Source organism: Phyllostomus hastatus, unplaced genomic scaffold, assembly GCF_019186645.2.
Source record: "Phyllostomus hastatus isolate PE091 unplaced genomic scaffold, TTU_PhHast_1.1 phas_contig_1, whole genome shotgun sequence".
NCBI classification, from domain to species: domain Eukaryota; kingdom Metazoa; phylum Chordata; class Mammalia; order Chiroptera; family Phyllostomidae; genus Phyllostomus; species Phyllostomus hastatus.
In genome coordinates this window covers 15,928,789-15,952,665 of record NW_025333498.1, presented here as the reverse complement: position 1 = coordinate 15,952,665, position 23,877 = coordinate 15,928,789, and positions in this window count along the sequence as shown.

Here is a 23,877-nt window from a genome sequence, read left to right as displayed (position 1 = left end):
ACTTTAAACAAAATTCCCTCTCCAGGTGGAAAGTTGATTACCAATCTTTAGTCTGGAGGTAAATTTTACAGCTGTTTTAAACCCATGAAAGTGGGTCTTATATTAGAAGTGCTGACACAACCTTATCCACAATGCTATTGACGCGGACTACACCGCTGTAATAAGCAGTTATTATGTATGTGTAAAAATAATGAGAGGCCATGTCTGAAGAGAGTTAATGTAAAATGCTAAGCAATTATAGTTGGTTACACAGTATAGGTTAATATTCCTTCATATAGCTGCACTTTTTTCTTCTTTTGTCCTCCAGAACTCCTAATGAAAATTTTGAGACCTGACTGTAATGATAAGCAGCCATTCACACGTCCTTTGTGTCAAGGCTGTTGCATTAATGCTTTCCTTCATATAACATTTTGCATAGCCTAAAGCATCTATTAAAATCCTTTGTAAAATTCATGAAACAAAAGTGGTGGGTTGAGTCTAGGGGGAGAGAAAGTAAGCTGCTTATTAGCAAAAAGTCAAAAACACAGGGCCAATTACAGATCTGAGCAAGCAGGCTAAGGACCAGCGTGGGGAGTAATTCTTTCTTCAGCCCAATGGGCTCAAGCAAGGGGCAGGTTGGGTGAAAACATAGCAACAATTGGAGCAGTAATTAAACGGAGATGTTTGCTGTTAGAAACAGCTCTATAACAACTGAAAGAAATGCTCAACTAACACCACTGTCTGGACTCACAAAGATGCTAAATTGGGAGGATTTAGGGCTGCTCTCTAAAGAAGAGACTGGGGGTAGTGAAGACGAACAGGGGCTCAGGAGATATGTAAAAGATCTGTTTGTTATTTCAAATGTCATAAATTAGATTTTTTAAAAAGAGAAAGAGAGGGCACCTTTCTACCGACCCAGCAATGTAAAACTGAATAAACCACAACAAGATTGCCCTTTTTCTGTTATAAACTTGGCATTAAGCCTGTCATGTTCAATGACAGCCTACTAGGCTTCCTGCTTTACCCTTTGGAATTTGAAAGATTGGCAGGTGTCATGATTTCCTTAACATAGAAGACCTTGCAGATAATGCTCCCCATGCAGATTTATACTTCCATAACTCCACTTTCCGTTTCTCAGAATTATCGGGTGAGCTTTCCACGCAGGCTGGCCATGCAGGGGCTGCCCGGAAGGATATCTGGCTTGAGAACAGTGTTTACTGCCACAGGAGCCTGAGTGGAGGCCGTACTTTTATGATTTGCCTTAGCAGTCTAAACATGCCCCATTTACAATAATGAGCTGCTTTGTAGAAAGCGGCTCTCTGAGAGCATTGTTACTTCTCTCTGCAATACTGAATGCAACCAGAATAGCTCTCTTCTGACTTAAGGCTAGAAACAGGGACCCATTTAAACAATAATCCCCTCTCTTTTTAACCACCCACACCAGCCAGATCCTTCCAATAATTCCAAGAGAAAAAAAAGATCAACACCGAGGGAAACACAAACCCTATTGTTGGCTGAGAGTTCCACTGCAACTGACATGACCTAATGACACCTGTTTACTACCCAATGTCACTTTAAAATAAACAAATGAGTCTTTTCAGAAGAATCAGTGGCCAGAATGAGAATCTGACATTTTTTTCCAACTCAAAGGGAATGAGTAGTTGGCTAGGTACTCACCATTTGACAAAATTGTTCCACATGAGAAATTCAATAAACCTATCCTCATGCAGTTTAAACATTTTATTGTGGAAAAAATTAAATATGCAAAAGTATACAAAGCGATATTATAACCCTCATGTCTCATCGTCCAGCTTCAGCGAGTATCAGCTCATGCTCCTGGCCAGTCTGGTCTCACCTATACTCCCGCTCACTCCTCACCTTGCACTGTTCCGAAGCAAACCCTAGGCATCTTACCATTTTTATATGTGTACACATTTCAGTAGGTATCTATAAAAGATAATGCTTTGGCATTTTTTAAGAGGTTAAGGAGATATTTTGAACTTCAAATCCTTTAAGACATGTGAACATTTTCTCATGGGCTGTATTTCTCAAAATAATACCATTCTACCACATGTCCAAAATATAATGAAAAATTTAAGAGCACAGCTATCTCTGGTTTGTTTCAAAGCAGTGTTTTTCTCATTTATTTCACGGATTTAGGTAGCTGAAATTTTCTTCTGTGAGCCATTGTCTTATTATTTATAAAAAATCACTTTTGGCATTTAAATATAATTACATATTTCAAGGCATCTACCTTTGTAGAAATTGGCCTCACAAAAACTTTGCCTCAGAAGTATGTACTGACCACATACGCCAAGCTCTATATCAGGTAAAGGAGGGAAGAGATGACCAGGCAAGCAACACAAGGCCTACAACGTCCACTCGACCTCTCTCTCACTGACCTACAAAAATGTTGGACTTCTCAGATGGGACCCTTAATGTACTCCCCATACCTTGGTAGAGAGGACCACTGAAGCCTTACAAAGATAAATACTCAAGAATAAGTTATAAACACACAGTCAATTTTTAGGTTTTTTTAAAAACTTTGACTTAGATTTATTTTTTTACCTAAAGAAAAAAATTTTCTTCCTCAATTTCTTTCCTTTGTATCTCAATGATTAGCCAAAACAATACAATAATTTTAAAATGGCAACATTTTGTCTTTGATTTCTCTAGAAAACCAGAGGGGGTAGATTTGGTTATTTGACTTGGCAAGATGATGTAATTTTAATGGGGTGGTAGATACTGACCTTTAAAAAAGTTCTGTTATAATGTATAAAAGAACATCTGTAACATAAATTTTAGTCATAAGTGGTAATATTAAAATGAACACCCATGAATTTACCACCCAATTCAAAAACTACATCACCACCACAATCTTTGACACCTCCTATGTGCTGTACCCCACCTCTTGAAGTAACTTCTATCCTGAACTTTGTATTGATATTTATAGATTTGTTGATTTATTATATAGATTATAGATTTATTGATATTGATATTTCATAGATTTTTAAAAGTATAATTTATATATATGCATAGATTTTTAAAAGTATAATTTATATATATGTTGATACTCGCTGAAGCTGGGCGATGAGACATGAGGGTTATAATATCGCTTCGTATACTTTTGCATATTTAATTTTTTCTACAATAAAATGTTTAAACTGCATGAGGATAGGTTTATTGAATTTCTCATGTGGAACACACATATATACATATATATATATACACATATATATACTGTTTAGTTTTGCTTATTTGGAGGCTTTATAAAATGTTATAATATCCTGTGTAGTCTTTTGAAACCTTTTTTCAAAAGACTACACTCAACATTTTATATCTAAGATTCATTTATTATTTTGGCCCATGTGTATGCATATTCCCCTTCTGCATAATACTCCATTGTGTGACTGTAACACAATTATTTATTCACTTCCTGAGTGATTTCAAGTGTTTTTGTTTGTTATTATTACAGATAATGCTGCTATGAACATTCTTGTCTTTGTCTCCTGGTTGACATATGCAAGAATTTCTCCAACACTAATTTTTTTTCCTTCTAAAAATCCAAAGAATGGCAGTAAGGGGATGTACTTGCTTCTCTATCTGTTAGTAAGGTCCTATTAAGTACCACGGGTTAAATTAATTAATTTCAAGTTTGAAATTATATCATTATTAAATTACAGGTTTTATGTAGGTAAGACGATGGCATGATGACTCAGCAGCAGGACAATTTTGCATAGATTAAATCACAAAGTCCTTGAGTTGGAAGAATGAACCAAGAGAGATATGCCAGAAGTTTCTGAACTAAAGGACCTGAAACCCACTGAAGGCAACTATGTTAATAGTGGTTCAGCCCCATTTGAGAAAAGTGGTTGGGTTTATAGGAGAAAAGCATGAAAAGAAATGAAGTTGCTTCAAGCCAAACGAATGTGGGAACTTCATTTAGGCTCTTTTTCCCCTTAAGAGAGCACCATAATCAAAACAAAACAAAACAAAAAAAAACCCCACACGTGGCTTCTATCTCTGGAATATTAAATGAAAATGCATGTTTGGCAAAATACCTCAGAATTTTCTAAACTATTATCTCCCTATAGTTTCACTAACATGTTAACCTACTTAGAGCAATTAGTGCTTCATTAGTAAGGCTAACTAACTGTTGCTGGGCACTGTAATGATTTGCCAGGCTTTCCAGATACAAGTGCATAATCAATGTTTTCCAATTACTTCCATAGTGCAACCACTATTTCAAATAAACTAGATAATAATACAAACCCATTACTGAAGCTGAAGTAGCAGAGGCATTTAATTGCAAGGCAGTTCTTCTCAGCTTTAAAAATTTTTCACACTAATGAAGTGTCATACAAAAAAGTTGTATTGATTTTTCCACCACATGGCTTCAACCACAAATATGTAATTATCCCTTTTATATCTAGCTGGGGGATTAAAATAATCTATAGTATATAGCCTTTACTTATCCCTGATGGGTTTAGTAGTACTTTTACCCTTTTCAAAATATGCGGCCCTTTGATGAATGAACTTTAGGCAAAATGTTGCTTTATCTGTTTCAAATCCTTGCTTTTAAAAGTCAGTTTGTGTGCAGGCATTAAAGTCTGAAATCTCAAGCTTCCAAAACCTCCTAAAGAACACATTCTGATATAATTTAATTTACTGAGAGCGTCATAGACATTTCCCTCCACTGAAGAAATTAACATGAGTATTCACTATTGCAGGTTATCAGTACCCACATTTGCATTTCACTACAGTTAACATTTTATTAACCATGTTATACTTTTATACAAATAAAATGACCTTGGCATTAATTGGAGCCAATTCTTTCCCAGGTCTTCAGAAAAGAAACGTAGGAATAATCCACTGGCATCAAATTTCTTATTTTCTCATTACATTTTGGTCAATAAAGGGGAAAAAGCATTTTATTTATGAAAAGAGAAAGTCATTATAAGAATAAAATGAAATTTGCAGAGATCAAGAATTAACGCTGGAAGCAGAGGGCTTTTTAAAAATTAGCCTGTCTTTCTTGATTTTTTTACACATAAATTTGTTCCTTTCAACATATTTGCTGAGAATTCTTTTGGTTATACTTTAGCATTATTTCAATTATGATCACTGTAAAAGCACATTCAAAAGGATAAAAAAACACAGCTTAAATGTCTACAAGACCTTGTTCTTAACATTCATATGTCAAAAACTATATCTCCTTGAAGTTTCAGTAACGTGTTAACCTATTTACCACCCTGAGTTTTCCCAAATGCAAGGATTTTCCTGATCTCCTGCCTTTCAGTGTTTTGTGGTTTAAGGAAATATTCACAGTCAAATTAATACACTATATTTCAGAGTCTGAAAATTCTGTCGAGGGTGACTGCAGATATTAAAAATGTTATAAGTCAACACTGGAAAATCTTGATGCAAAAAATTTAGTGGCATAGAGATATAAACTTAATTTTCTGTGACATTTTAAACCTAGATATTTTTAAGTATTAACTTAAGTATTAACTTAAAAATATTTCCAAGCAAAGCATTTATGGACAAAAAGAATTGTTTCATAACAAGAAGAGCAGGCTAAAAATAAAAACACCCCAAGGTACCATGTAACTTTAATGTTTTTTAAAAAATCTTTTTATCGAAAATGCTTTTTAATCTATCATTTTATGTATTGCACTGTACCACTAAATTGTGAATGAAGCAAAATGTAAACAAATGTATTTTTTCAAATGAATAAAACTAATGAATTTAAAAGCTAGTTATGTACAGTGTTTGGATCCAACATACATTCAAAATATCCTTCATGGTAGAGATATTCTGCAGATAAAGAATAAAAGATAAATGAAAAAATTGATAAAGTAGGACAGATTGGATACTAAGGAGAGCAACAGTTTATTTTTAAATTAGTTCACACACAAAATGTTTTAATATTGATTTCTAAAAAAAATGCCCTTGAGATTTATTTCACACAATTCTTCCTACATGTAGGATTAGTTTCTCTTACCCTCTGTGGTTTGCTTTTCCTATGTTTTAAAGCATTGATCTAATTGTCTTTAGGGACCTGGAGAAGCAGTGGTCCTGCCCACGCTAAAACTGGCCAGGAGGTGACATACTCCTTATGTAAGAGATGTTATCAGTTTCAACTCCTGTTTCCACATGCTATAGTATATGAGCTGCCTTATGTGGTGGTAAAGTACAAGTAAGAAATATGACTATATTAAAAACAGATTATCATCAAGAATTGTGAGAAAGATAAAAAGTGAAATTTCTGTCAAGAGGGGAGAATGAAAAGAGCTCTACACTATGGATTTCAACTCTCAAGTCCACATGTGACTAGTAGTGGTGTATGATTCCAAGATACTAAACGCCATTACTTGGACTGTCGACATGAAGCGATCAGAGTCATATTTATTGATGAAACTCTCAGCTCCCAACCAGATGCACTGAGTGTGCATCATACAGCTGTCAGCAGAGCTGGGGGCACCACAACGATGAGCACTTGTGATATTTCCCTTTCATAATTTATGAAAACAAAAGATCTTGAAGTTTCTAGGACACCAGAGTAATTTTAAAATAGTCTCCATGAAGGCTATATTGTGGTCCATAAAACAAGTACTTTTCTGGCTATGGTTTTTAAGAGAATCAATTGCAAACCAAATTAGAACCATAAACATGACAGTTATTTCAAGGATTTTAATCCTGACAGAGTGTTATAAGTACAAGGGCTATTTGGGAAGTACTTAATTACCATAACACTTGAACATGATGTGTGATGGTTTCACCGACATATGAGTTCATGGGTATTATAATTTATGAGTTTAAGGCCTCTAAAAGCCACAATTATTTTACTTTCTCAAGGTAATATTTTGTATCTTTGACTTTGTTTGGTAGCTAGAAGGTACAGTATTATTTAAAACTAAAAACATTGGGCAAAGAACAAAAGTATTTGAGTCTCTAGTGACAACTACCATATTAGAGTTGATTGAACTAGTAAATCAGTAACAACCTTGAACTGTAACTTAGGGAGAATATTTCTTGATAAGAAGTGATCCTGGATGAAGAATAGCAAATTATACAACATTGTGGGATTTTTTCATATATATATTATGTGGTATAGTATATATTGAATATATGAATATATTATTAATATATTGAATATACAAATATAGTCATCTATTAAGTATACATAATATATGAATGTATAATGTATTACAAATATATACTTAATAGGTGACTATATTTGTATATTATACATAATAAAAAGGATATGTGACATGTGGATACATGCATTTTAGAATTGAGTTACCTTTGTACTCACATTGTTTAATTATGGACTTAACCAAGAACAAGATCTTATAGGAACTTTATCAATTGCTTGGTTTTGTTTGCTTCTCTTTGTTTTGTGGTGGGGAGATGGAGGAGTAGAGGAAGGAAGATGGGGGAGACAGTAGCACTGGACATACCCATGATCAGACATAAATGAGAAAGTAGTGTGACTTTCACATCCTCATTCAGTTTTGCCTAGAATACTTAGGGACATATCTATGAAATATAATGTGGCTTATAATTATACAATGACAAAATCACCTCAAGTATGAATATACTATTCATATAAAACTATTTCATTATTAAAATTAATTTTATCATAGTATTTTCTTGTCATCAATTTCAAACAGGAAGTGATTCATGTTTCATTTTACCCATAAGGAAGCCATGGTACACATGCGGCGAACATACTTCTTTTTTTTTTTTAGAATCATCAGTATGCTGATGATTGTTTTCTTTTTTTTTTAAAGATTTTATTTATTTATTTTTAGAGAGGGAAGGGAGGGAGAAAGAGAGAGAGAGAGAGAAACATCAATGTGCGGTTGCTGGAGGCCATGGCCTGCAACCCAGGCATGTGCCCTGACTGGGAATCGAAACTGCAACACTTTGGTTCGCAGCCCGCACTCAATCCACTGAGCTACGCCAGCCAGGGCCGAACCTACTTCTAAAACTATGCAAACAGAAGAACTTCTAGAAATGACTTTGAAGTAATTAAGGGCATGCACATTTATATATTTAAAGCCTGGATACCTTCCCCAGGAAAGACCTCAAGCCCTACGAAAGGGGAAAGGCAGAAGACAACATCATCTTGCACTGCCTATGTGGAAAATGGCACTAGGGTCTCAACTTGATGGAAACAGGTCTTTCTAGTAGCTGACAAGTAACCAGGAGAACCCTGGGGTGAACCCTACCAGGAGGCAAAATCAGAAAGAATGCCCAGAACCACCTCTCCTTTCTTTGTTGGCATCCCTGATAGGAAGGCAGTCCTACGCCCCCATACTTCAAGCCCCAGATGACAGTTTTCATCTCACCCCTGCAATGTCCACCTGGATAAAGCACCTTTTGGACCCAAGTATGAGCAACTCTGCTCTTCACATCTGAGACACAACTCCATCAGGGGCCACCAATCCTTACGTAATTCCTCACAAACTCTTACTGCTGAAATTCAGTATTTATGGGGGACTGATTACCTATTATTGATAAAACTGAGAGTAAGAATAATTTAAAACTGAGACATTTTTGACCTGGAGGACATGCACCCCCAGAGTTGGTCTCTTATTCATCCACACCCATAGCTTACATCAGCTTCCTTATCTGCAAAAATGAGCCACATAGAAATGACTTGAACATGAATTCAGATAATGCTTTGTAAAGTACTGACCACAGTGGCTGGCACATAAAAAGCCCTCAGTTAGTGGTAACTACTATTACTATTGTTCAGTGCACAAACTATTAATGCCCCTGTGAATACATATGTGCATGTGTTTGTCTCTGTATTTGTGTGTGTGTGTGTGTGTTCATTCTCTCCTGGATCTGAAGTGTGTGTATCTATTAGCCAAAAGAAAGAAAGAACTAGGTTTAAAACTGGAGAGAGAGAGAGAGAGAGAGAGAGAGAGAGAGGGAGGGAGAGAAGGAAGAAAGAGAAGAGAAGGGAGGGAGGAAAGATGTAAGGCAAGGAAGAAAAAGGGGGAAATGACCCTCTCCATGAAGCAGGCATCCCTGCAACCTCCAACTGCGGCACTCATCCTGATAGGCTGGTGAGATCCCGTCCAATTTATGCTGTCAGTTCATTTTCCTGATTCCCTCCCCCTTATTTGTATCTCACAGCAAAGGAGCCAGAGGAGCATTGTTGCACAGGGGTTGAGATGAAGCCTGTCAGACAGCATCAGAGCTGAAAATTACAGCTGATTAAAGGACTAAAAAACCTCCAGAATCATTTGGTATTCTCAAAATTGACAAGTTAAGGTGCTACCCCTTTAAATATCTGCATGGTCTCTCAGCTCTGAGATGGAGCTTTTCCTGGAACCATGTTTATAACCCTGAGAAACAGAAAGGAGTGAACTCACAACCTTTTATGAAGCTTTCAAAGCTTTGTTTTCCCCTGCAGTGTTTTCTTAAAAACAAAACACCAGGAAACTTGTGTCTGAGCATAAACAGCACATTTTCCTAACAAAAGTAAAGCTCCCAAAGCCTCGGGAAGCGGGTGGACGGTGAATACCGCAGCTGCGGTTTATTATCAGGGGGTTAAAAAAAGCTGCAAAGCCCCGTTTCTCTTTCTAAAGGCGCGTAGGAAATAAAAACGTGAGGCTGGTACTTAGGGACGGTCACACTAATATAATGCCCTCTAAATGGCCCGCGATAACCGTATTCACAGCCATTAAACTTCAGGGATGCAGGGGAGGCTCACAGTCATGTCCGCCTTATGGTGACGAGTGTCGTGTGCCTCTAATCTTCCCACAACTTACTGTTTTCTGTTGGCTGCTCCTTATGGGCATGCACGTTTTTATTTTTTTATGGCTGTTAAAACATTTATACCTGTACAAGGTCAATGCAGAAAGGCTTGCATGCAAACTGGAACCGCACACGTCGCCACAAGGGTTGGAGGAAACCTGGAAGTGAAAGTGCACATGGCAAATATGGGCAGGTGCCCTTTCAGGAGCCGTGTGCTGAAATGGCTGCCCAGAAGAGATGAGTCAACGGACACGAAAGGTGTCATAAGATCAACTGGTGTGCAAGGCCACAGTGATGGGAGCTTCCCTGGGCCTGGCCCGGAGATGGGGGCGGGAGAGGGTCCACACTGCCTCCTTCGAGTGCGTTTCTACCCCAGAATTCCCACTCCCCATTTCCTCATGAGTTACCCTGCTCTCACCTCTCCCTTCACACGGGACATTTGTCTTTCTTCTGGGTCCTGCCAGAGCCCAGAGTAGCTACTTATCTCACAGATGTGCAGAACTTAAAGACATCTACTCTGACTCTCCTATAGTCTGGTACATATTTGATGATGAATGGATTTTTCATTAAAGGTTGAGGACCTTCACTGCAATTCTTCCTTCAACACCAGAGAAGTGCAAAAGGCAGACAGCTGCAAATGACTGCCTCTGGTTAGCCTTCAACCCATATCCCAGAATGTGGGACCTCAGTTGTTGCAAGGGAAGTCTATCAGAGGAAACCAACCATCCAGGGAGTTAGCTGACTGTGTTGTTTGGGATCGTGAGCTTACAGTGAGCCACAGAGGAGAAAGAAGAGCAGCTGTTTAATGTGACAGCCCTATTGCTGTACAGAAGGCAGAATAAAGTACTATTGATAAAAATGCTTTGGAAAATGCCAAATGCCATATCCATGTATGGCGTTATTATTTCTATTATGCAACAGAAGTGCTTCATGCTAATTTTTTCTTGGTGTCTGAATTCAGTATCTTTAGTCATTGGTCTCTTTAAAACCTGCTATTTTAAACAAATAAATACATGAAAACATTTAATAATCTTCTTGGTGTCTCCAACATTAAGTTTCTCATTTACAGATTTCTTTTTTCAAAATGGCATATCTTCTGACTGCTTTCCTTCTGTGATTAGTCCTGGACTTCAAGGCAATGGTCTACACCATGCCAACTGTTCATTTGAAAAGCAGGAAGTACAGATTTTTGTCAACGTCACTGGAAACAATGAGCCTGACTGATTATGGCTACTAAAGTAGTCAATTCAGTGAATGAACTGGTGCAAAGACTTGTCCTTTTAGTGAAAATAGAGATGTGTGGCCCCCGAGAGGTAGGCACGCTGTGGCTGTACAAGTGCTCGGGTCCTCAGGAGGACTCCAGTCTAACTGGACAGAAGGACAGACGCAGGGAAATTAAACGTCTCTGTTACGTGTACAAGACTGGCCTTTTGCTGGATTGTTTTTGATTTGTTTGCTTGCTTTTTACTACAAACCCCTTTCAGAAGGATAAATTTGTTTTAGTGGCCATGATAATTACTGGCAGTATTCTTCCTAAACCCTCGAACTTTTTTACCTGTTGCACTGGAAGATACATATGGGATTGAGAATAATAATTTATGCCCAGCTTTTTTCCACTTTTGACTTTAGTTTTGATATCACATCATGATTCAAAGCTTGGTGCACCATAAATTTTCTCCAAATGTGTAGTAATTCCTAGATGCAGTCCAAAGTTATGATTCATTTATACTGGAGTGACAGCATAATACCTAGGTGTCAGAATCCATTAAAACTGTTCAATGTCTTCTGTTTATTTTTAGAACCAATTGAGACTTAACTGATGGTGAAAAATATACAGTCAAGTGTGTTTACTTCACCTTTACAAAGAATCCGTTATAGTCCCAATTAATTTGTTATTCCTGTCACAACAGGTACTGGATACTTCAAAACTGTCATTACTGTTTCTGCCTTTCTTTTGAGGGCTTCTGTGTACTTTTAACCCATTCAGAGGTATCTGCCTATTGTGATTGTAAGCTAAAAATGTGTGTGTGTGTGTGTGTGTGTGTGTGTGTGTGTGTGTGTAAGAGAGAAAGAGAGAAGTCTATTCAACTTAACCCAAGATGGATTCTGAACTAGAAATATTTTTCTTACTGCTAAAGCAATGCATTCTCCTTTATACTAACTTCAAATAGTTCTCTCAGAGCATATGGAGACCCCAGTATGCTAGACCAGATAGACAACTATGAAATTTCAGTCATTACCACTGAGGTATTTTTTTTCTGCATAACAAGTATTATCCTTTATTATTTGTTTCTGTACACTTCATTTATGTGGTTTCTAATAGGAAAGCCTGCAGTGCATAGAGAGGAGTGACTGTTAACTCTCCCAGGAAAAAAAAATCAAATCCTGTTAACTACTCTTTGAAGGAGTTAATTCACATTTGTAAAAAATTACTTTTTTGTAACCTGAAAATACCAGAAATAGTATGTACAAGGCATTTTTCATCACAATTCCACATGCAGTCAAGCCGAACATGACAAAACAAAAGTAATTCAAGCATAGGTGTGTGAGATAACCACCCACCTCTCCCCTGTGATGCCTCCAGAGAGTTGATGAGGTGCTGGCATTAAAATCTAGGTAAGTCAATGTGTACCTCAAGTTCAGTTGACTAGTATTTATTAATGAAAATTTGCTTATAACCCACTTTTCTGAAAGGACTGGAGATGGCGTGTCATAAGCTTAAAAAATTTTTAATGTTGGCATTAACAAAATGTGATGATCAAAGTTGCTGTGATCACTCCTTGGCAAAGAGTGCACCTGAAGGTAAAGGGAGTTGTGAGGCTTACAGGAGGCACCAAGAATAGGACTGCCTTAGTTTAAGCCCCAATTCAACTCCTAGCTTTGATTTGAACCTACTAAGCTATGTTTTCTTGAATAGACCACTCCATCTCTTGGTTTCAGAATTCTCTTCAAAAATGGTAATGATGACATTGCTGAACTCCTAGGAGTACAGTGAGAATTAAATAATATACTGAATTGGTAGGACGTAGCACAGTTCCAGGCACATGATAAATTTATATGTGTTAGTTATTAATGTAACTATTCTTAGAAGAATACTTACTGGGAGAAGTGTGAGTTCTAGGTAAACTGATCAGGAAAGATTTGAGGATTCAATGAACCAGAGCATGCCAATAACCTCTGCTCTGAAAGACAAGCAAAGAACTAGAGAGACCTCTTAGAGTAGAAATGAGAACGAGGAATGGAGCAGTGTTGTAAGCTAAGAACAGAGAGCAGGATTGCCTTCTACTGGCTGGGAAAGGAGGGAGAGGCAATGTCAACAGGGAGAGGCTGCCCACTTTGAGGCTCTATGATTTCTGCTCCACGTTTCTGCTCCAGGGTGGACACAACCTCAAGGTTTTCCAGGGACTGTGCCATGGACAGATGTAATACAGTCATTACGTCTGACCGAGTCAGACAAGAGGGCAAGAACTAACATCTGAGAACTTATTCTAGGTAAGTCAATGTGTACCTCAAGTTCAGTTGACTAGTATTTATTAATGAAAATTTGTTTATAACCCACTTTTCTGAAAGGACTGGAGATGGCATGTCATAAGCTTAAAAAAAATTTTAAGGGACGAAAGGAAAGGGGCGACCGGGATGGAGGAAACCAGAGTTAACACTGATGTTTGTTACAGTTGAATGCAAAATCCGGGTCTGAACTGCCTGATAACCAAAGCAAAAAGTGACGCCATTTGCCTTTTAAGGAAGGATAAGGTATAATAACTCTCCCAGGAAGCCAAAATACTTTGAAGTAAAGTTATGGAAGCTATGCTTTACATATGGAAATTTATAGGCTATTTTTTAATGATATATAAGAAATCTGTTCTCCATAATGATCCTTTTGAAAATTTCCAACTTTATCTCAATCAAACTAAAGAATTATGAGAACCATTAACCCCAAATCCAGAAAAGTAAAGGAGAGCATGTCCCTAGAAACAGCTGGAGAAAGATAGAAGGTGAGGAATAGAGAGCTGGTGAAGATGGACTCAGGATGCTAACAAATAGATTTGGGGAGGACCATGGTTGTTGCTCTCTCCCCACTTGGCTTATTCCTTAAAATAGCAATGGAACTAAGAAGAGTCTGAAGAAATACATAAATTAGTCTCAAGTATAATAAAATGTAAACTATTCAATGATACAACAAATATGGTCAGTTCACATCAGCAATTAGAGAGCTCTACACATGAATAGCAATCTGACACTACAATTTCTGATGATGAAAAATATAGAGTATCATAAGCTAATAGGAAAATAATTCATTAATGTTTTCCAAAAAGTTATATTTACATATAATCATAAGATTTAGGAGCAAGTTCAGTTTTTATTTACTGGCATTGACTACCACTGTTTTACTTCCTAAATGTAAATAATAAATACCAAGACTCTACTCCAACTTTCCCATCTTCACTCTTGGCTCTTGAGTTCAGGCTCCCAAAATCTCTGGCAAGATCTATAGCAATGGGCCTTGGTTGGTGTGGGTCACTGCATTGAGTACTAGCCTATGAACCAAAGGGTTGCCAATGCAATTCCTAACTGGGGCACATGCCTGGGTTGCAGGCCGGGTCCCCAATGCAGGGCACATGGGAGGCAACCACACATTGATGTTTCTCTCCCTTTCTCCATCCCTTCCCCTCTCTAAAAATAAATAAATAAAATCTTTAAAAAAAAGATGTATAGCAATGGTCCCCTGTCTTCAATCTGCTGGTTCAAACTTTCTGGCCTCCTTGTTATTATCCTTCAGAAACACAAATCTGTTTATGTTGTTCCTGGGCTTAAGGTCCCACAGCACTTGCCGGCAGCTGCAGCAGAAGTGCTTCTCAGAAAGGCAGAGAAAGCTCTGCATGCTTTGGGGTTTGTCCCCTTCCCCAAACAGGACTTTCAGTGCTCCCCTACCTGCCCCCTCCAGCCCAGCCATTCTGAACCACATGGGAATATGTCACGTGGGGGATGGCCTCTAATTCTACCTACCATGTCCTCCTTGCACATACCTGGAAGGGCCTTCTTGCAGGGCTCACTAGGCAACTGGCATCTACTGTTCAAGACTAGCCGATCACCACCTCTTCCCTGATGGCTTCTGTAACCTACAATCCCTTCTGTCTCTCTCTGAGCTCCTAGATACAACTTTTTATAGCATTCATTACTTTGCATTATAATTATTTATAAATCTGCCTGGCTCTCCTATGTAATCTCTTTGAAAACACAAAAAGGTCTGAGTGCCTGAAATAAATGTAGGTTCTCAAAAATATTGGTTTAATATATAAATGAAGTAGAATTAACTTCATGGTATTATAAACAAATGTGAGATTGTACATTTGAACTAAGCTTTTGGTTCAGTGTCAAAAGAGGGGGTTTAAGTACAAAATATTGCCAATATAGCTCTCCTAATCATGGGTGTCAGACTCATTAGCTGTGTATAGTCCCCAAGGAACCTGACATGAACAAGAGAACTAATCATACAAAGATCAGGAAATGTATTAAGTATCAAGGATTTTTAATGCAAGGATCCTTAATACATGTAAATGGATCAAGGATCAGGGCAGTGCTTCTGCCTAGTCATTTCTTATAATTTCAAAGAAATTACAGCTCTGTGACCTTGGGCTGGTTGCTTAACTTCTCTGAGCCTGTTTTCTTTCTTGTAAAATGAGGATAATTAAAGTATCTTCCTCACAGGATAGTAAGGATTAAAGTATATATTATGCACAAAGTTCTTAAAATAGTGCCGGCACACAGTAAGGGCTATGGACTGAACTGTGTCCCCCAAACTCAGATGTTAAAGTCCTTATCCCCCATGTGACTGCATTGGGAGTGGGCCTATAAAGAGGTAAAGTTATGAGGTCATGAGGGGGGAGCCCTGGCCCAACGGGATGAGTGGATTAGTGTCCTTATAAGAAAAGACACCAGAGAGCTTTCTCTCTCCCCCTGATTCTTCCTGCCCCCCTTTATGAGAACATAATCAGAAGGCAACCACCTACAAGCCAGGAAGAGAGCTCTCACCAGAAATCAAATGAACTGACCCCTGACCTTGGACTTTGTAGTGAAGAACGGTGAACAATACATTTCTGTTGACTGAACTACCCAACAAGGTGCATTTTTGTTGTAGCACCCTGAGCAGTGTAAGACAGTAAGCATTTACTTAACATTGGCTAGTGTTGTTATTGTTATTATTTGATATCATATGTGTCCTACCATATGGTTCTCAAGCTCTTCTAATCATCTCTGGGGTATTTTTCCTTTGCTTGGCAAACTATCAAAACCAAAAAAGTCCACTTGACCTTTTTACTGCTATGGCTTAAAAGGAAAATTTAACATTGGACTTCTAACAGCAGAAATAACTATATATGAAGTCAGTGCTGTGCCCAGCTAGATACCATCAGGCAGGTGATGAAGGTTTTGGGTTTCCTGTGCAAAGCAGAATGCCTCAGATGATGGCAGACTATGCTCTCAATTTTGAATAAAATGAGTGGAAGATATCTGAGAAATCCTGCTCTTTCTGCTTGAGTGAATACCTGTCATTCTTCTTACATCTACTGAAGCAATTAACACACACAAAGCTATATTTGCTAAGCCAGTGCTCCCCAACGGGGGTGTTAGCTTATACCAGTGAATAACAAAGACCTCTGAATTTTTCAGCAAGCTAGTTTTTCCCTGAGCTCTCTTCCAGGCAGCCATGGAACAACTCCTGCACATGTGCTGGGCACCCTCCATCTGACCGTGTTCTTCTCCCTTATGTTCACATGTTTACTTGCCCCATGGTCAGACCGCCTGGTGTTCCCCTGTAGACTCAACCAGACCTCAGTGCTTTCCTATCGACTCACATCCTATCCTTTCCACAGAGGCTTTCAGTAGCCTAGGGCTCCCTACACTGGCTGCACATTAGTGTCACTTGAGGGAGCTTTTTAACAATGCTGAAGCCTAGGTTTAACTGCACAACAATTACATTAGAACCTGGGAGTGGAATGTGGACAATGATGATTCAAATATGCTGGTCAGATGAGAACCATGGAGTAGCCACAGTTCAAAAACTCAGTTCCACCCTGATCTTGGATTCCAGGTCTGCTATGTAGCCTCACACTGTCTCCCAGTTTGGTAACTTGTTCTTGGTCTTGTACCTCTATGCCTGATTTATCAGCTAAATAACCAGGATTTTGTATAAAGTTCTCCTGGAATAAGGCCCTGTCTTATTTTCATCATCCGTCCATCTGTGCCTCCCCAGGACTTGAGTTGAGATCCTGAACTACCTCCTCATTGAAAAGATCACATCCAGCTGCCAAACCTCAGCTGTCTGTTCTGAGATGCCTGCCACCCTCCCCTCTTGACTTAGCAGCCAGCGTCCCTCTCTCTGGTTGGACCCTTTCAGGTCTCCTGCCCACATATCATCTGGACATCATGCTGTGTCTGGACTGGATGGAGTTCCTAGTATCAGCTGTAAGTTTTCAAATCAATGACCTGATTACATTCAATAGATGGTCTTCTACTCTGAGATTACCATATTTTTCAGACCATAAGATGCACCCAGGTTTTAGAAGAGGAAAATAAGAAAAAAAAATTTGAAGCAAAAATGTGGTAAAATATTTAATAACATAAATAATATAATATTTCACCAAAGTAAATGTAAACAGAACTCAACAGCAGCATTAACAACTATTATTCCTCCCAAATTTTGCGGCCTTTTTCTTTTTTTTTAGACATAAAATAGTTGTTTTTTTTTAAGATTTTATTTATTTATTTTTTAGACAGGGAAGGGAGGGAGAAAGAGAGAGTGAGAGAGAGAGAGAAACATCAATGTGCAGTTGCTGGGGGTCATGGCCTACAACCCAGGCATGTACCCTGACTGGGAATCGAACCTGCGACAATTTGGTTTGCAGCCCGCGCTCAATCCACTGACCTACGCCAGCCAGGGAGAATGCCCTTTTTCTTAAGTAACAATGACAATAACATCTTAGGAAAAAATGTTTTTAAAGTGGACAACTTTATAACTATTCAGTGTTTTTTGGTTTTGATTTTTCTTTTAACTTATTGGATCAAAAGTTCCCCAGGCTTGGGAACTACTAAGAGAGATAATTGCAAGTTATCTCTACCTCCAAATGGTAGTTTAACTATGGTGGACAGGTCTGTCTTTTTAGATCTCCGGACCTCCCTCTCTACTTGGTCCGTCCCACTGCCTGTCAAGGGCTGCACCCCTTTTCTGGCACATGAGCTCCTGCACTCCCTTCTCAAGTCGCACATCCCTGAATTGCAACTCCTCCTGTAAGTTGTCTTGACTCAAGTTTTTGTTCCAGCAAGCAACCTAAGTGTAAAATATTATTAGTAATACTCTGTAGGACCAGAGGTTTTACAGCTTACAGGCACTTGAGATCATTTTGCTCAGTGATTCCCAAGTCTGGGGATTTTATGGTCCAATATGTTAAAAAAATAACTTTGGGGTAGGTATAAGGTTGCCCATTTTTTTGTATTTTGCCAAGATGCAGGTGCCATCTACTATCACCTTCATTTCTTAAGAGAAAGGACATTATAACATCAGAAAGTCCGAACAGACATAATTTTAGATTAAAAGCAATCCTTTGAATGTAACCAGTTTAGTGTTATAAAAACTGCCTGGAGTATCCTAATGTTTCTTAGTTCAATACATACCAGTGAAAACTTGATCATGGACTAGCATTAGTTCCCAGAAAGGTGTTTGAGAACACTAATTTAGTTCAAATCCTACATTTTACTGGCAAGGAAACTGAGACACAGGGGCACATCATTTCCCACAGGTCACTGGCAGATCAGCAGCAGAATCTGCACTAGCACCAGTGTCCTGGCTCCCAGGCCAGGCCACTGTCCTTGCGCTCTGATGCCTCTCGGCTGATAGGCCCTTCTGGTTCTCATCCTCTTCTTTATAGGGCCTGCTCCTCCACCTGTCCCTACTCTCCATGCCAGGACAGGTGTGTTCCTCTCACACATCTCATGCACAGCTGCTTCAGCTAAAATGGGGAATAGGAATAAGAAGGGCAATGATAATCAGAGTTTTCATTTATTAGCTGACCACTAAGTGCCAGGCATGGTGCTAGGCACTTTACGAAAGCCATTTCTAATCCTTTAATAAGTCTGAAAGGGAAGTAGCAGTGTCTCAATTTTTGAGGCGAGGAAACTGAAACACAGAGGTTACTTCCCCCAAATTATGTGGTAATAAATGTCAGAGCCCTGATTTAAAACCAGGTCTGTTTTGTTCTGAACCTATGTTGTATTCCAAAGACTGAATCAATGATGTAGTTTTAAATTTTCAACTTCTTGCCATCTTTAAAAATATGTATAGAATCACTGGCATACTTCTAGATCTTCAAGTATTGAGCTTTCTTTTATTTTCATTAACATAGAGCACCCAACATGCACACCCATAATTCTTGCCCCATGATCCCAAGTGCACCCTGGGGATCCAACAGGATGCAGTCTACCCACCATGCAAACCCAGCCCTCACAGAGCACTCGATAAATTAAAGATGTGGCTCAGGAAATTGAATTTGTGTTTGAACTTAATGATCTCGGTGATCTCTGAAGGTCCCATGAATAGTCCCAGAATTGCTCTAATCTGCATTTGTGTACATTGATTAGTACTTCCTATCCAGCCTAGTCTAGCCAACACAGCCTAATCACTACTCAATGAATGTGATATATGCTTTAATTTCCAGGTTATCTTATTATCTAGAGGTATTTGTCCTTATTATTGTTATTCCGGGGAGTCAGTGTCAGGAATCAGGGAATAATTTGACAAGTCTGGAATGAAAGATTGAAAACTGGGCTGCCATGAAACCATTGAAATTTTTTGGCTCAAAATTTGTATAGAAATTATTCTGCTAGAGAGGAAAAGAGGTGTAAAAGAGGCCCATTTGGCATTTCAATTCCACAGTAAACCAAGAGACTCATCACCATGTTCTCACACTAATAGGCATGGGCACATAATTTCTCCCAGGGAAATGTCTGAGTCTTCTTTATCTTTGGCTCTTAGCAACATTTTACAGTGTCTGGCACCGAGTAAGTGCTCAATAAATGTTTGTAAAATTAAATGAGATATTTCTGAGAAAAAGCAAATAGCCCAGGGAAGCGACTGAGAAATACTGCACAGAAACCAGTCAGAGTGTTTACTGAACACTCATGGAGCACAAAATCAAAGGGTTATGGCTGAGGAAAACAATTTGACATTACCTCATGTATTAGTTTCCTGTGGCTGCTATAACAAATTCCCATAAACTGGATGGCTTTCACAACAGAAATGTGTTCTCTCCCAGTGTGGGTTACCAGAAGTCCAAAATCAAAGTGTCAGCAGGGTGTGCTTCCTCCAGAGGCTGCAGGAGAGATTCATTCCCTGCCTTTTCCACCTTGTGGTTGTCAGCATTCCTGGGCTTGAGGCCACTCACTCCAGTATCTTCCTCCAGTTTTACATGGTCTTCTCCTTTTCTCCATTTTTTCTATGCCCACCATAATCCCGAATGATCTTATCTTAGGATCCTTAACTTAATTTTATCTACACAGATCCTTTTTCAAAATAAGATTATATTCACAGTTTCCAGGATGTGGGCACATCATTTTGAGAGCCATCATTTAAACCATTCCTCCTCACATGATGCCTGAGAAACCTGAAACCCATGTTTAGGTACTAAATTAGCTATGTATTACTGAAGTGTAGAGAAAAAAATATTGCAACTAAAGAGAAGTGAAACAAAGAGGTATGTATAAGGGAAATACTATTTCAGAAACTCTTCAGTTTATAGTTCCTTCCTCCCTTCAGTTGTGCCCACTGTTTCAGTGTGACAGACTCAGGGACATGGCATGCTAAGAGGAAGACAAACTAACGAAGTAGTCCTATGCCTAGAAGAGGGAACACACAGCCCTCATCTCCCAAGCCTTGAGGGTTTACAGGGAAAGAAGGGGTTAAGGTGAGGAGGAGATATATATCTTCTGTGTCTCCCATCCTGTGCCAAAGTCCTAGATGGAAGAAATGTGTTGGATTCATCTAGAGAGGCCAAAAGCAGAGGTCTTTTTTCTCTGCTTCTTATGTGAGGCTTTGGAAAGAAAGCACCTTATAGGATGTCTTCACGAGCTGAAGCTGCTACAAGGACAAGCAGAGAAAGCACCTGAGTTAGCATTCCAAGGCTGCCAGGTGTGTGAAAGAGCTCCACATGGGGTGCTGGGGGTGTGTGTGGGGGGGCATGTGCCAATACAGGGATCCAACATAAAGGATCCCCACAGTGGACACAGAGGAGTCCTAAAGGCATGATCCATAGGGCAGGCTGGCAGGGCTGGGAACAAATGGGACCTGGAGACAGACTTCAGAGCATGCACAGATCCTACAAGATCAAGGTGGGGCCAATTTACCAGAAACAAATGGAGCCAAGCAAACAGATCACAAGTTCATCAGTGGCAGAAGCCAGCATCAGATGCTAGCAGGACACTCAAGGACTTAGAAGACATGGAATATCCACTTCTCAGGAACTAGAAGACAGTGCAATAACCCGAGTCTATCATCCAAGAACCCCTTCTTCCCTACCACTAAAAATGGTGTGTATGGAAACCTTTCCTTCCACATACCCACAAAGTTGTACTGAAGGGCCACAGGAAGAACAGCAGAAAATTGGAAAGTCTGCACATACCCGAGTAGTCTATGGAAGTTGTTGCCTGGGACTGAATTGAACTATTTGGACTTAATTAGGTGTTCCCCATGCCCATTCTGCCTTGGCTACTCAGGTTTGCAGTATACAAAAAAAAGAGATTGCATCAGTCATGAAAAACAGAAGAGTTAAATTTTATTTCTACATTAGTGAGAGTTGGTTGCCATGCAAACATGTACAATTATAGGGGTGAGTTGAAATCTACCTTAAATAGTTTTTAAAAAAATTCTGCAGCATTCAGACCAAACATCAGTAGTTTATATCCACATAACATAATCCTCAACACTAGGGAGATGGAAAAATATAACCTTGCAGAGTTGGAGATGCATCAATTCTCTTACTCCCAGAGGGCGTGTCCCCCAAACATTTCTACTTCATTTTATTTTCTATTTCATTCCATTCAAGACATACGTACTTATAGCAGACCTTCTTTGCATGAGGCACTGTGCTAGGTCCTGGGATAGATAATGGATAAATCTGGGCCCTGGCCAGGCAGGTGACTATTATCCTCAGACCTTCCCTAAATGCACAGACCAAAGTCTTGGTAGGATAATAACCCCTCTGAAAAACCATCACTCTCCCACTCCTTAGATAATTGTTATGTGATCAAATACTTAACCAAGCCCTCTAATTCTGTGTAGATTCTGCCTGAACCCAACATTTATACTTTTGATTATATTTTTGACAGTATTTTGTGTTCTACTTATTAACACAGAAACCTGCCTTCATTTATAACAGACAATATTTAGGTCACGCCAAGCATTTTTATTTTTCTTTTGTCTGATTACTAAAAAAAGGATTGGACTGAACAGGAAGTAGCTAGATAAATAATGCACTGAAACCTCCTGCAAGACAACCATTTTTAGAATTATTCAGGCTTCGTGGGTTATATTCTAAACAATAGGAGGTGAGGGCTCAGTGCTACATTCAATTACTATTTAGATATTAATTTCTCTTTCATGTTAATGGATATTATACTACTAAGTTCACATTACACATTCTGAATAATCACTCCCCAAATGGTAAACATATTATTGATGGTCCATTTTCATAAAATACTGTCCCATTTATATTTCCACATTGTCTAGGAGTCATGCTAAAACAAAGGGTGAAAAGAAAGAAGGAGGACCATGTGAAGTAATAGAACACACATATAACACCTGCCTTCTCTGAGAAGGAAAACTTTACTTACTATCATTTAAAATATTGCTTCAGTCCCTTCAGCTTCTCCCCTGCCCTTACTATATTTGGACCAAAAAACCACCCCTTTCAAAACTTCCTTCCAAAATAATGCCAATCCTTCTACATTTCCAGCCTAGAAGACTCACAAACAAGCAACAAGGATTTTTGTGTGAGTGCAGTTATGGTCTATCATTATTAAATGTCTCTTGGTGGGCGGGAGAGGCGCTTCATCACACACAGCCATTCATCAGCACTCACCGAGCCGCTCACATCTGACCTCAGCAGCAATAATGCCACATCAAGTAGGCCAACTACCCAGTTTAGCAGCTGAGCAGAGAGCACAAGCTGGCTCTAAGATTAAGTGCGCTGCTGCAGGCTTCCATTCCCAAGAGCTCCTGGGGCTGATGTTGTATTGATTGAGAAACTTTACCAGTAAGTATCACAAACAACAATAGCCAGGTCAATGACTGGTGATGCCTGAATAAAAATTCCCCATGGGCACACATTCTGGGCTGAGGCTCCGCTCTCATGATGTCTGAGCACAGGTTGAATAAGGTTTCTAAGGAAGAAAGAGTGAGAACCTGCCATTGGAAATGACATTTAAACAAGTACACGTGGGAACAGAATAAGAGACAATGATGTAATTATCTGCTGCCCCGTTTCCAACTGCCAAAAAAAACCTGTCATCTCTCACTGTTTATATGTTCTCCATGCCTTCCATTTCTTGCTTTTAATGCTTGTTGGGGTCTACACTCAATATTCAAATACAGGAAGCTTTCAGGTTAGACAAAAAAGATTTATATTGCCATGAAACAATAACCAAACCATTTTCACTTGGGCAATAAAAAGGGAACTTTCTGGCATATATTTCCCCATACCCTAAGAAAGTCATCTCATTTTACCTCTTACCAAATGATCACCAAATAAGAGAAATGGGCACCTACACCCCAACTGTGTTTTTTATAACCAAACCATAGCTTTTTGACAAAGTAGGCCTTGTGAAAATGGCCCTTGAGGCTGGGAGGGGCACTTGCACCATGGCAGGTAAATAAATACCTATCAACTGCAGGGAGTGAAGCTGAGAGTCCTGGGGAAAACAGTGTAGTTCCTGGTACTGATGTCCACATGCACTCTCCCACAGCTCTGATGTGACACTCTCACAGTCTCATATCACAAGCATGCAGGCTGGGATGCTACTCTGTTCACACCCAGATCCTGTTCTCTGGGAGGAAGATAACGCTATTGTCCTTCT